Source organism: Pongo pygmaeus, chromosome 2 (assembly GCF_028885625.2).
Source record: "Pongo pygmaeus isolate AG05252 chromosome 2, NHGRI_mPonPyg2-v2.0_pri, whole genome shotgun sequence".
NCBI lineage: Eukaryota > Metazoa > Chordata > Mammalia > Primates > Hominidae > Pongo > Pongo pygmaeus.
The window spans coordinates 4,741,380-4,756,708 of NC_085930.1; positions in this window are offsets into that span (position 1 = coordinate 4,741,380).

Below are 15,329 nucleotides of genomic sequence, written 5' to 3' on the forward strand. Positions count from 1 at the left end.
TCTTAATTGCCTCAAAATGAATATGGCACCTAACTTTTCTTAAATTTTATCAGCTGGAACTAGACTTATGTACCAGTGACTGTGTCACTTTTCTAGATGTGAAGACCTGGGAAGCATAGCTTAGTTGTGCACCCAGGTAGAGGAAATGGTTCTGGCCGATATTTCCCAGTTCAGTAGAGCCTTTGCATCTGTTGTAGGCAAACTCTTAGAAAGAGTTTACAGCCTAGACAGGAAAGAAAAGATAAAGCAAGGAAACCCCTCTGCTCAGAATGGGATAGGGATTAATACCAGCAAAGAGATGCAAACATATACTTAATACTATGATCTGGCCTGCTGAGACAACTGGATTCAAGGCCTTGATACCTAGTGACAGAAACAGAAGATAAGGCAGGGTGCAGTGGCTCAAGCCCGTAATACCAGCACTTTGGTGGCCGAGGCAGGAGAATCACCTGAGGTCAGGAGTTTGAGACCAGCCTGACAAACATGGAGAAACCCCATCTCTACCAAAAATACAAAAATTAGCCAGGTGTGGTGGCACATGCCTGTAAATCCAGCTACCTGGGAGGCTAGGAAGGAGAATCGCTTGAACCTGGGAGGCGCACGTTGCAGTGAGCTAAGATTGTGCCATTGCACTCTAGCCTGGGCAACAAGAGTGAAAATGCGTCTCGAAAAAAAGAAAGAAACAGAAGATAAAATTGCTGCCTCCAGAAGAATGGAAATTAGGAAGAAGTTTCAAGTTCCAGAAAATTAGGTCACCACAGAGAAGACCGCAGTAATGTTTCACCTTGGGGCATGTAGGTCTTTAAGTAGAGTCCTTTATTACCACTTTTCCATTCCATTCTTATATCACTCCTAAAATCAAGACTGGTTCTAAAGTGTGAGGAACAGTTGAACCTATATGTGAGGGTTAACCTGCCAAGTCTGGATGGATGTAGAGACAGAAACCAAAGCACCACACTACTAAGCCTAAAGTAAAAAAATCAGAGACAAAGTTAGAGGAAAGAAAATCCATGGAAGACGGAACAGGTACTAAAATTTCTACAATTTATATTTTTGAGAATGTATTGATGCTGAAGACGCAAAGACGTGTAAGGAACATGATGTGATCCTCAAAGGACAGCTTATACTCAAGAGCAAGGCAAAGACTAATTGAGGAGGCATCAGTCAACCCAGTGGAATTAGCCCACTTCATTTCCCCTTTGGATGTTCTCCTGAAAATAATTCATTAAAATCAGTCTCAGAAGTTTTGACAAGAACAGTCAGAGAGCATTAGACTGTCACATTTTAAAGGATACTAGCTTTTATCTGGGAAGAGAGGTAATATAATTTTTAATGCTTTGAATCTCCAGTTTAACTCTCTGTAGAATGGATATTTTTTTCTCATCTGAGCATCCAGGCTTTTTGCCATTATCACTTGTTCTACTAATTAGAAAAGAACATACATAAAAATAACAACTTGAAGTAAATGTGTCTATTTTATTTAGTACTATATGAATGATATTAAATTCTCATATGCTGTGACTTGCAATAATCATGTAATTCATTCTGCATCAATAAATAGTGATTTATTCTTTGAAGCTTTAATATGATTCATTTTGCCAGTAGTGTACTTACCTATTAGTTAATGCTTTGCTGCTGCTGACCTCAGTAGGTTTTTTGGTAAAGCTTCATAACAGCCTTCATATAGGTCACAAAAATGCCAACGATGTTCATTATGGTCATTTTCCAAACCACCCAACAGCAAAATGTTTTCCCTCAACTCATTTGTATGTATGTTCCTTAATTAATGCTCCACCTTATGCCAGATTATAGTGAAATTCTTGTCACTTTACACGCAGCATGACATTTATACAGATACCTGCTGAATTTATCATGAGCAATGCACACAGAATTTGTATCATGTGACTTGAAGGCAGACCAACCAGAAACCTATACCCACATACCTGCGGAATGAAAAGCATTAGGGAAATTAGAAAAGTGAGAGTCCTTGTAAAACTTGAAAATGTGCCTTCTTCATCATCCTCAAAGGCATCATAACTACAAATTGCTGGTAACAAATAGATCTTCCAAAACCAGTGTAGAATTTTATGAATGTTTTTAGGAGGAGATTGTATATATAAGAAATATTCCTTATCTGAAAGACAGATGAGTTTTTTTTAAAAGTCGAAAAAGGTATTTGGAAGACTCTTAAAGGCTTAAAAAATGGAGCCAAACATCAATCCATTATGGAGAAAGTCCTGCCTGGAGATGACAGGGATCGAAATGGTGCCATTTGACTGTTCGAGGCATAAACATGTCATTGGGAGCATAAAAGAGTTCAGTGAACAGAATTCAAAATTTTTAGATCCAAACTAGTTTCTGGTATGGGAACAGTGAAGAACTTTCTGTTGTAAGGTTGATTTACATAAGGTGTACCTAATATAAGAATGTTCCAATAGCCCCATTTTATTTGATGTCTTAAGCACAGCAAGCACAATAGTAACAGTGTTTAACGTAGCCTCTGAAGCTAGGCCATTTGGGCTTCCATCTCTACTCTGCTGCTAAGTCACTGTGACACCTTAGGTAAATGTTCTAACCTTTATGTTACTTAAGTTTCCTCATTTGAGAAATTTAAATGAAGGGAGGGCTTATAATAATAATGACTTCATGGGTTTTTACGAAGATTAAATGAGTTAATACAGGTAAAGCAATTTAGAATAGTGCCTGGCTCATAATAACCCTTCATTAAACGTTGCTATTCCTAGTATTCCCAACTTACAAGCGAGATTACATCCCAAGTGACTCCCAAGGTGGCACAGATGCTTAATGACCACCGTTGTCCCCTTAATTCCATTTCCTGTCTCTCTGTCAGTCCTCTCCCAAAACTTCCCACACAAACTGCAATAAAAAATATCTAGGTTTCAGCAACATCGTAATTTTTAATTCTATTTGTATTCAAACCGCCACTTGCTAGTCCTGTCCTTCAAGTAAATTGCAGTAATCTCCCAACTCACACATTTTTTTCCAGCTTTCTTTTTCCTTTAGGGTCCTTCAAGCCCTAAAATGTTTGAAAACATTTTTTTAATTGAAATACAATCAATCAGGACTTGGACAGGACTCCCGATCACATTTTTCCTGGATTTCCTCTAAGTAAGGGTCAGCACTTACTCAGAGAGGGGCTAAGCCTTTCAGGCTATAGCTGCATGAGCTATTTTTGTGGTCCAATCTTAATCACCAGATGACATTTTAGGGATTTAAACGCCAAACTCCACTGCTTTGCGTTGCATGCAAACAAAACCAGGACAAGATGTTAATAGACCATTTGCCCTGAAAACATCTGACTCCAAAATGTCTGACTCTACAGATACAATACAGCTACAGACACAGTACAAGTCATGCAAAAATGACTCTAAGACCCAGCTTTTGTCTTAGCTCTACCTCCAATCAGCTTCTTGTCAAATAAAAAAGTAGGAATAAGTGGTATATAAGTCTTTAAAGCTTAAGACTCTAGTACAATAGTTTTTCTTTATTTTTTTAAATTACGTGTCTAATTTAAGACTCTCTGTTGCCACTTGGTGATCTCACTTATCTTTCTCAAATATTTTAAATATAATGATTTTCTCTAAGAAAGCAAAATATATATATATTTTATATATTTATTTTATATATTTATTTATACATTTATATATAAATATATATATTTATTTATACATTTATATATAAATATATATATTTATATATAAATATATATAAATATTTATATTTATATATAAATATATATATTTATTTATATTTATATATAAATATATATATTTATTTGTATACTTATATATAAATTTATATATTTATTTATATATTTTTATATATATATGGCTCTCCAAGAAGGAATTAAATCGAAAATAATCATCTAATAAAACATACTATTATGTACAATACTCATTAGCTGAGATTTTCACACAGAAATCTTTTTTTTTTTTTTTTTTTGAGACGGAGTGTTGCTGTGTTGCCCAGGCTGGAGTGCAGTGGTGCAATCTCGGTTCACTGCAACTTTCCACCTCCTGGGTTCAAGTGATCCCAGGAATCTTTAAAACACCAACCTGGATAAAAGAAAAAAATTAATTTTGCTGACAAAATTAGATCAATTCATCAGTTAGCTATGCAATGGATATATTTCATACATGAGGGGATAACAGCTAAATGATCTTAAAGGTTTTCTCTGAAACAGGAGGCCTTGATAGATTTTTTAGAGAGAAAAAAGGCAAAGCAATTGTAAGGTGTTTAAAATTTGTTGTGTCTTTGTAACGTGGATGAAATATTTGCTATTTATCAACCTTATGACAATTTAACAACTATTCTCTTTACCTTTTAAAAAATGACAGGCTCCTTTCACAAACTAGAGTTCCCTTTTGTGGGCAGTGTGTGCCATATGTTACAAGTGAAAAACAGGGTGCACAGAGAAATATCAAGATTTTTGTCATCCTTACCTTGTAGGTACAAAGCAGGGAATAAGTATGATGAATGCTGAACAGTCACTTCTCAACATTATATTTAGTTATTTTCTGAATCAAATTTCCGAATTTTGGCTGGACGCGGTGGTTCAAGCCTGTAATCCCAGCACTTTGGGAGGTCAAGGAGGGTGGATCACCTGAGATCAGGAGTTTGAGACCAGCCAAGCCAACATGGCAAACCCTGTCTCTACTAAATACAAAAATTAGCTGGGCGTGGTGGCAGGTGCCTATAATCCCAGATACAGGGGAGGCTGAGGCAGGAGAGTCACTTGAACCTGGGAAGCAGCAGTCGCAGTGAGCCGAGATCGCACCACTGCACTCCAGCCCGGTGAGAGAGCAAGACTCCGTCTCAAAAAAAAAAAAAGTTTTAAATACCACATATTTTAATAGTCATACACACATACACTCACACTTTCTAAGCAATAGCACCTTAGAGTACATTTCTACCTGGTCCCTCAAGCCTAGCCAAAAAACAAAAATCAAAAAAATGAAGAACAAAAGGAAGGAAGAAAGAAAACAGACTTGATAACATTTAAAAGAGAACCATGTGAAAACTTCTGTCAGATACTCCATGATTTCTACTTGAAAGTGGATGTCAGACTGCTGCAAACCCAATTCCTAAAAAGCTCACACCACAAAATTGACATTTCATTCTTAATTGAGCTTTTAAGAAACAGAACATTTTCAAAGTCTGACTTCTATTTTATGCACTTATTTTTCCTCTGCATTTTTTAACACATCAAGATACACTGAAGTTAATGAGGTCAACAATATCAATGACTGTGATCAAACTACTAACCAATTAGTGTTTAAACTAGAGAACGAATGTTTAAACTACATTTTCCATGTACTCTTGACTACTAGATATTGTCAGCCCATGAGGATATTTCTTCTATGACTAGATTTTATGCCAGCTACTAAGTTATCTATAAAGATTCTGCCAGGTTTTCAAGTTTATATGATTAACCCTGCAATGCTGGGTAATGATTAGCAATATGGATCTTGAATTTATTTTTCATAAATTACAGGTTAGTGAGAGAAGTAAAGATTACATCCAGCCTTGTAGAATACTTGATTTCATTGATTAGGTTATTGCTATAAAATGAGACAGATTCTCTCACTGCATAAATCCATATATTTTTCTATAGCAACCAAGGGCACCGAGAATAATTTAATTGATAATTCTTTCCAAATATAATCTTTGTAGTACAGTCATGTGCCACATACTGACTTTTTGGTCAACAATGGACCACATATATGACAGTGATCCCATACGATTATAATGGAACTGAACAATTCGTATCACCTACTGATGTAGCCATCCTAACATCACAGCACAATGCATTACTCATGTGTTTGTGGTGATACTGGTTTAAACAAACCTGGTGCACTGCCAGTCACATAAAAATATAGCACATACAATTATGTACAGTACATTATACTTGAAATGATAATAAATGACTTCATAACTGGTTTATATGTTTACTATACTACACTTTTTATCTTTAAAAATAGAAAAAGGCTTTCAGAGTAAGAGTATGGAGAAAGAAACCTATTTTGTACAGCTGTACAATGCATTTGTGTTTTAAGCTAAGTGTTATTACAAAAGAGCCAAAAGGTTAAAAACACTAAAAAATTTGTAAGGTAAGGCCAGACGCGGTCACTCATGCCTGTAATTCCAGCACTTTAGGAGGCAGAGGCGGGTGGATTACGAGATCAGGAGATCAAGACCATCCTGGCCAACATGGTGAAACCTCATCTCTACTAAAATAATGCAAAAATTAGCTGAGTGTGGTGGCACGCACTTGTAGTCCCAGCTACTCAGGAGGCTGAGGCAGGAGAATTGCTTGAACCTGGGAGGTGGAGGTTGCAGTGAGCCAAGATTGCGCCTCTGCACTCCAGCCTGGTGACAGAGCAAGACTCCATCTCAAAACAAAAAAAAAGGAAAAAAGAAAAAAAAAGTGTAAGGTAAAAAAGTTCCAGTAAGCAAAGGCTAATTAATTATTAAACAAAAAAATCTAAATAAATTTAGTGTAGCCTAAATGTGCAGTGTTATAAAGTCCACAGCAGTGTACAGGAATGTCCTCAGCCTTCATATTCACCCACTGACCCACCAAGAGCAACTTCCAATCCTACAAGCTCCATTTATGGTAAGTGCCCTATACAGGTGCACCATTCTTTATCTTGTATACTCTACTTTTGCTATACATTTCCTATGTTTAGATACCCAAATATTTGCCATTGTGTTATAATTTCCTACAGAATTCAGTACAGTAACATACTGTACAGGTTCATAGCCTAGGAGCAATAGGCTGTACCATATAGCCTAGGTGTGTAGTACGTTATACCATCTAAGTTTGTGTAAATACACTCTATGATGTTCACCGAATGACAAAATCACCTAATTGTGCATTTCTCAGAAAGTATCTCCATCATTAGTGAAACAAGACTGTAGTTAAATAATTTTGATACTTGAAGTCATCACTAACTCTTTCTTGTAAACCTCTTGCTCACTTTTTTTTTCTGATGTCCCCCCTCCTTTGCTCACTGAATTTCCTTCCATTTGAACGTCTTCATAGGGTAATGAAGACTCAAAATTGTGGTCTACAGGATGGAGAAAGCATGATGCTATGCATAGTTAAAGGCATCTGAAGACTTCAGGATCAATGTTTCTCAGCCTCAGTCAGAGGCTTCAGAATTTCTATATGGAAACAGAGTAAGCAAGATGGTGGGAAAAGGTCAGTTGAAGATGGATTAGAGGATTTGCCTTAAGGCTGTATTTATATAGCCATTAAATATGTATTTGGGCAGTCTTGAGGTTGATGTTTTAATTGACTCAACTGACAACTGATGGAGATTTCAGGACTCTCCATTTGTCAAAACCACTGCTATTGACACCTCTACCACCCAACTCTGAGAATCATATGTCACTGAAAATCTGTGACAGAGATTGCCAAATGACAGAGTAAATGCATAGTAAAGTTAAGTGTCTGTTTTAGCAACAAATGAACAAAGCAGGACAGTGAATCAATGAAGTGGGACAATGATAATTACAACCGTAATTGGTGCTTCCATAGAAAAGTCCAGGATATAGTGAATATATAACAAGAAGGCTTAAGATAGACTAGGGAGTTAGGGAAGGACTCTGTGAGGAAGTTAACACATAAGCAGCTTTATTTGTATATTCCACACATATGAACCAAATGCAAATAAATTTCTTTGTTGATTGAACAAAAATATCCCAAACTTCTAACATGTGGCAGGAACTCATCTGAGTGCTAGAGATACAACAGTAAATGAAACAGACAAAATCCCTGCCTCCATGTAATTTAAATTCTGTACTAAAAGACAAAAAATTCACCAGTATGGTGTGGGGTTTGGTGCTCATCACTAAGGAAGCAAATAACTGAGATGAGTCCGATGCATTCTATGAATAATCTGCAGCAGTTAGAAGCAATAAACATGTTTTATTTAAACATGGATAGATTTCTTAAAACATGGTATTGAATAAAAAGAGTAAGATATAAACGAGGCTTTTAAACATAATACCATCAAAGAAAATTAAAAATAACTCCCACATAAAACAACACTATCTATGTTATAAGGATTTAAACATACCCATCTCAAACAGATTAAAGTTGATTACTATGTGTCTTAGTCCATTTTATGCTACTATAATAGAATATCGGAGACTAATTTATAAAGGACAGATTTATTTCTTACATTTCTTACAGTTTTAGAGGCTTGAGAAGTTCAAGGTCAAAGGGTCCACATCTGACAAAGGCCTTCTTGCAGAAAGTGAAGGGCAAGAGAGCAAGATAATGGCATTAACTCATTTGTAAAGACAGAGTTCTCATGACTTAATCACCTCTTAAAGGTCCCACCTCCCAACAGTCTTGCACTGGGGATTAGGTTTCTATCACTAACTTTGGGGAACACGTTCAAACCATAACACTCTGAGAGAAGGAGAATGAGAAAGAGAATCAAAGATGAGCCTGGGTGCAGTGGCTCATGCCTGTAATCCCACCAGTTTGGAGGTGAAGCTAGGCAAATCCCTTGAGCCCAGGAGTTCAAGACCAGCCTGGACAACATGGTGAAGCCCCATTTCTACAAAAAATACAAAAATTAGCCAGGCTTAATGGTAAGTACCTGTAGTCCCAGCTATTTGGGAGGCTGAGGCGGGAGGATCACTTGAGCCTGGGAGGCCGAGGTTGCAGTGTGCCAAGACTGTGCCACTGCACTCCAGCCAGGGCAACAAAGCGAGAGCCTGTCTCAAAAAAAGGGAGAGAGAATCAAAGATGAAGAGGGAAACAATAAAACCAAACAAAAGGTAGACTTTACAAAACCTGATAATAGGATGTCAAGGACTTAGGAATCTGATTACCTTTTTTGAATTCCGGGTCCCAAGAACAAAAGGAAAGGAAAGGAAAGGCATCTTTTCCTATTTTGCATCATATTTTCACTTTTGTTACTTAAAAATAAATATACATTTCAAATATTCAATAACATAATCATGATTTTCAATTTTCCCTTTTTTTAAAAAGAGTGAGAAACTGGCCAAAAATTAAATTCAAAGCTACCATTGCATAGAGCAGGCCTTCCATGTTCCATGCGGATAGAATAGAGGGATAGAAAATGAGTCCACTTCTTAGAGGTGGGCACTAACTATTTCCACAATTATGGTGCAGACTTATTGTGCAGATACCTCTTTCCAAAGTGACCTAAATAAATTATTGCCATCTCATCTATGAAAGGTCCCAGTTACTCCCAAGGAGAAGAGAGACCTATTATCTAAATTATTCAAAAACTATAGGCTGAGAGTCTTAATTACCTTTCTAATTCATAAAATTCAATTGTGTGGGTCCTTCCAAATAGAGATAAGTCTGTGTGTACGTATTACTGGAATGATTGCTCAGTATTTGTTGATCTTTTTATTGTGAACAGGAGTATAATTCAGGATATAGAGTTTTTATCAGTGACTTCTTAAAGTTGGGTCATTTTGAATTACTTTTCCTGGCTATCGCTATTTTTTCTGGAGTTCATAGACTCAACCACAGGGATCTTCACAGCTTTGTAGAATTTGCACAACTCTTAACAAGAGATAGGGGAATCATTCTGCCCTTGATTGGTTGGAAGATTGGGATTCTTGTAACCTTCCTATAAATTAGATGTAAATATATATTGCCTGTTAGCTAGTTCCTCATCCTCTTCTGTAGCATAAACTAATTAAAGATGCAGAAGATAAATGTTGTAAAAGGCTGATTCTGCCATGGAAAAATCCATTTCCTCTCATTTGATTTTATATTTAAAAGTCTTTAAATGATATAAAATAGTCTAACAAGATGTTCCCTTCCTTTTCCAGTGAGATCTAATCCTATGAATTCTGAAATAAAGAAAGGGAAGCTAGCAGAAATGAAAACAAAAAGTCCCCAGGAAACTCATCTTACAGCTATTCCAACCAGTTTTAGAAGCAGCTGTCCAAAATTAACAGTTCTCAATTTTTTTGGTCCCAGGGTCACTTCACATTCTTAATTATTGAAAACTAAAAGAGATTTTATTTATGTGGGGTATATCTCTCCAAAATTAAAAGTGAGAAGTTATTAAAATACCTGAATGCACAAACACACATTCCATTATCTCTCTGAGTAATGATATCATCACACACCATGTAGCCTCTGGAAATCTCTACTACGGCCTGGTGTGAGAATGAGGGTGAAAAAGGCAACTAATGCTCTAATATTGTTAGAATGATAATTTTGGTCTTGCAAACTCCCTGAAAGTATTTTAAGGACCCCTAGGAGTCTACAGACCACTTTAAGACCCACTTTTCTGAATGAATGAATGCTAAAATACATTTCTGTAAGATTATATAGCTTTCATATGAGAATGTGCTGAACCTCATTTTTCCCCAAAGTGATGGGGCCAGGCCAGAGAAAAGCCAATGGTGAAATCTCAGGACACCCTACTGGTGACGGTATTCAGTCTTCCCATGCAGACACGGAGCCCATTCCATTCTTCCACCATTAACTGCCTGCCAGAAGAGCCACCCGCTCTGATCTCTTCCCTTTCCCTTTCCCTTTCCCATTTCGCCTTTTAACCCTACCTTTCATTTGCCCTATTCCCTCCCAGTCTCCCTCCCAACTGAATAAATATAATAAACTAATTGCCTTTAAATGTTAATGGATATATGAGAATAGTGTGTATTTACATTTTAAACTGAGAGCTATTAAAATGACCTTAAGGAATCAGCTTCCAGTGATAAAAATTTCTGAGGCAAGAAATTGGTGGAAAATTTCACCTGGCAAGAAATTTCAGTTGTCAATAAATCACACCAATAGCAACCACCTATAGATGCAAGAACAACTCTAATTTGAAAGATGCTTTTACACTTTTAAATATCTACAAATCCAGCTCAATGCTTGACACATTGCAAGTCCTCATTAATGTCAAAGTGAGTTCCACTGAATTTACCATTAGTCTCTGCATAAAAACAGAAACATCTGAAAGCAGATGGAATTTCCTCAAGTTATTAAAATGCAATCTACCGTGTTTTCTATGCACAAAAATGCACTTCCAGTACATTTGCAAAGTTAAGGCAATTTCCAAAGGTCCTGAATTTTAGGATTTAGAGAAACAAATATAACTTCTTACTCAATTCTTCCTTTCTAAACTCCTTCTTTCTTCTTCCTTTTTTTTTTTTCAACTGATAGTTATGGGGCACATACTGTTGTGCCAGTCACTATTCTCAACGGTTTGGACTTATGATTGAATAAATATCAATCAATATCCAGGCAGATTTCTCACCTGGGAGGTGCCTATTTTCTATAACACAATATCTGACAACATATTAAATAAGTAAACTATATGATATTCAAGTTGCTTTTTCCCTGTATGATGTTGGTTAGAGATGGTCCAAAGCAGAATTTGTCAGAGACATGGAAGGTGGGGTGAAGGAGCAGCCATTAACTCTCTGAGGGTCGTCTTGGTTGGATGAGGTGAGAGGCAGAAATGCAGGTGCTGATGGTTCCAGCTTGCTCTCCCTGCTCACATCGAGTGTACTTTCCCATCAGGTGGACCTGCTGGCCAGCAGCAAATCTGGGCCTACTAGAAGACACAGAGGCAGGTGCTTTTCATAGATTCTTATTTATTTAGGAGATGGAGTCTCGCTCTGTCACTCAAGCTGTAGTGCGGTTGTGCTATCTCAGCTCACTGCAACCTCTGCCTACCGGGTTCAAGCAGTTCTCTTGCCTCAGCCTCCTGAGTAGCTGGGATTACAGGCGCCCGTCTCCATGCCTGGCTAATTTTTTATATTTTTGGTAGAGATGGGGTTTCACCATGTTGGCCAAGCTGGTCTCAGACTCCTGACCTCAGGTGATCCACCCATCTCGGCCCCCTAAAGTGCTGGGATTACAGGCGTGAGCCACCTTGCCTGACCACCTTTCATAGACTTCCATACATATCCCCTTTGTATACCCCACGGGATGTGCTGGCTCCCCAGATTTTACAGCAAGTTTCAACATTTTCTGTACTAGATGGCATAGGAAATCAAAAAAATAAAACATAAAACTAATGTTTTCCTGTTGTTGCAAATGCTTTTCCTGTTCTAAAGCCTGATGTAGGGAGAGAAGTGTGACATATTGTAATAAGCACATTTGAGGACCACACAATCTGCGTTCTAGTCCTGTTACTACCGTGTAATAGTGCTACCCTACTGGAAGGGTTTTCGCCTTTGGCAATATTGACATTTTGGTCTGGGTAGTTTATTGTTGTGGGGACTGTGTGTGTTTAGCAGCATCCCTGACCTCTACCCACCAAATGCAAGTAGCACCCCCTTCTCCAGCTACGACAACCAGACATGTGTCCAAACACTGCAAATGTCTCCTGGAGGATAAAATCACCCACCGTTGAGAACGACTGTGTTCACGAGACAGTCACTGTGTTCATGAGGTGGTTCTGCTTTTCCTCCTTTGTAAAATGAAGAGATCATATCTCTGTCAAAATGTTGTTAATTAAACGAGATATTTATTGTTAATAAATATCTTCTACAGATATTTATTAATATTGACCAATTCATTTTTAACTAATGGGTTTTGCCTTTATGTAACCACTTGCTTGGGGTTTTTTTTAACTCACCTAATCATAGGCACTAATTAAGCATTTTATCAAATACAGATAGTTACCATTTAATCTTTTTTTTTTTTTAACAAAGTAAGCTAAATATTCTTGGTCTGTGCCTATTTACCAGGAACAGAGGCACATTTGCCATTCAACTCAACAGTTATCTCTCTGATTGCAACACAATATTTGATTCAAAAATTCATATTCAGTTTTAGAAACACTCACAGGGTAGACAACTGCCACTACATTTGACAGCGCCTTTTATATTTCGGCAGCTTTCCCCCCTAATCTGCATTACAATTCAGTAGAGGATGATCTACTATAGCAAGAAATGGTCTGGACAAGCTTCTGATTAGCAGGAGGTTCCAAACAGCGGTGTCTCTGCCAGACAGATGTCAGCAGAATCCAACCTCCCAACCTTGTTGCAACTGTGCACAGGAGCTGCCTAACCATGGTGCTTTTACATGCCCATCATTAGTTAAGATTTCATACAAAGATGTTCAATAATAAATCCATTTTTTTCAGAGGTCAATATGTATTGGCCCTTCCAAAACTACCCTGGCATCAATCCCAGGACATAATTTATTGCCTGATAAGCAAGCAAGCTTTTCAATGGTTTGCTCTCCCTGAAATCCCATTCTCTATGATTTGGCTGTCCTGCTGCCAACTCCCAGAAACCTGAGGCTAGGTGGGAAGGGGAGGGGGTCCTTAAAGAGATCATCAATGCTACATAAAAATTTGGAAAAAATGGAAGCACCTTTACCTGATTTGGTAGTTGTCACTGATTGATTCACACTGCATTCTTCTAACTCTTCTTTCCAGAAGTCTATGTTAGTATTACAGTTTCCTATCAACAGCTGTCCTTTCATTTCTCCTCCCCACTTTCATTTTGCCCGGAAATCCCGTATTTAATTCCACCCACATACTCCAGTCTAGCCACCCTGGAGAAGTTTCTGAGTTAATCAGTAAGCTTTAGCTTTTCCTGGCTAAAGCAAAGGGGCAGCTCAGAATAAAAGTCATCTTTGGCCCTTTGTATTGGGGTTTCCACCTAATTGCCTTGCCCTGCCTTCCTTCTTTGCACATCTCTTACACACTTGCAAGAGCTGGAGTCCTTTCTCCAGCAGCTGTGTCTAGCTTATGGACTGCTCATTCCTTACCCTGACACCTGCTTCTCACCAATACTTCAAGTTATCTTCCCTGGCAATGGTCCTTCACCCAACGTCATTGACAGTCTAGTGTTAGAACACCTGAGGTAGACTACATTTGACAAGATAACATAGCTTCAGAACTTTTGGGCAATTATGGGCCAAAATCATTGCCTACAAGGAGAAAAACAACTCCTATATCAATGCAATTCATCCTTTTAAAAGTAAGCTGTTTTACTAGTATTTTCCTTCTAGCATTTTGTTAAGTTTAATAGCTTACTGAAAACCACAAGAGGAAGAAAGCCGGAGAATGTGGAAGAATTTCTAGCCTAATACATTGTTATTCACATTTTTTCTAAATAATCTACTTCTGGAAAAGAGGATTTGTAAAAGGTAATGAGGGATTAGTATTGGTTCATCAACACTCTTTTCCCTCTTCCACCCAATCCCATGCCCTGCTTGAAATCACTGACTGGGGTATAATATCAACCTGTCAATACAATCAAGTTCAACCTATTACATTTAGCTTAAACCTGAATTTTCTTACAAGAGTACCAAGTCTAGAAGCTTTAGAAGATGAAATCAATGTCCTCATATGAGATTGAGAGAGTGCTGTGCGACGCTAGTAAGATCATCTATGTCAATATATCTAGCAAAGTGTCTCTACAGCTACATCTGTACACAATTTTTGGATATTTGACTTACTATAGAAGTTTGATAGAAAAAGAAGTGTAAGGGTAAATGAGGGAAGAACTCTTTTGATAATTAGCAGAGCAGAATGGAAAGGTAGAGACAGAAAAATTGTTATTCTCACTTTCTGTTTCTGGACACCAAAAAGAAAAAAAAAATCACTGCCCGTGGTAACCTCTGAGGTGGCAATTTGAGACATTCCAAGTATTGAAATTCTGAAAGAAAGAGAGTATTACCAGGCCAATGCTAGAAGAATGATGAGAGACTGCTTGGGCAATGCCCAAGGGGATGAAGTAGGCTGTGTGATAAGAGACCGCACAGAGAGGGCGTCACTCATTAGCTTTGTAGGATAAACTTCTCTCCAGGCTCTTGCCCTCAGCCAGGTCCCTTATTTTGTCAGGACATCAAGAGTAAATCCATCTTTCAGGGCTAAATTCTTATTAGCAAGTTTATAAAAGGAATTTATAAATCCAGAATTGGATAACACATTGGATAGCAATGTGTTTTTTATGCAAAGGATTTGAACCATAGCAATTTAGCTAACTTAGAACTACATTTCCCATAATTAACTTCCCAGTGGTTCAGGAGAGCCCTTTTGCATGAGTTTTGGAAGTTAGACTGAAGCAGTGGCCATATTGTTTTCATCCTCAGGCTAGTGCAGGGGCACCAGGCACTGTTCCAACCCATGCTCATTGACACCTCAGCTGACACTGGATTAACATGGGGCAACACCTAGCCCTGCAGCTGCTCCAACCTACCCTCAGTTGTCCTTCAGGTTCTCTGTCTTCTTGGCCCATGTGTGTGTTAAGCTCTGTGACAAAGGGCATCAATTTCTCCTGCAGGTCACCAGCACTATTGAAGTTGGAGGCAGAGTGAGCCAGGGTTTCAA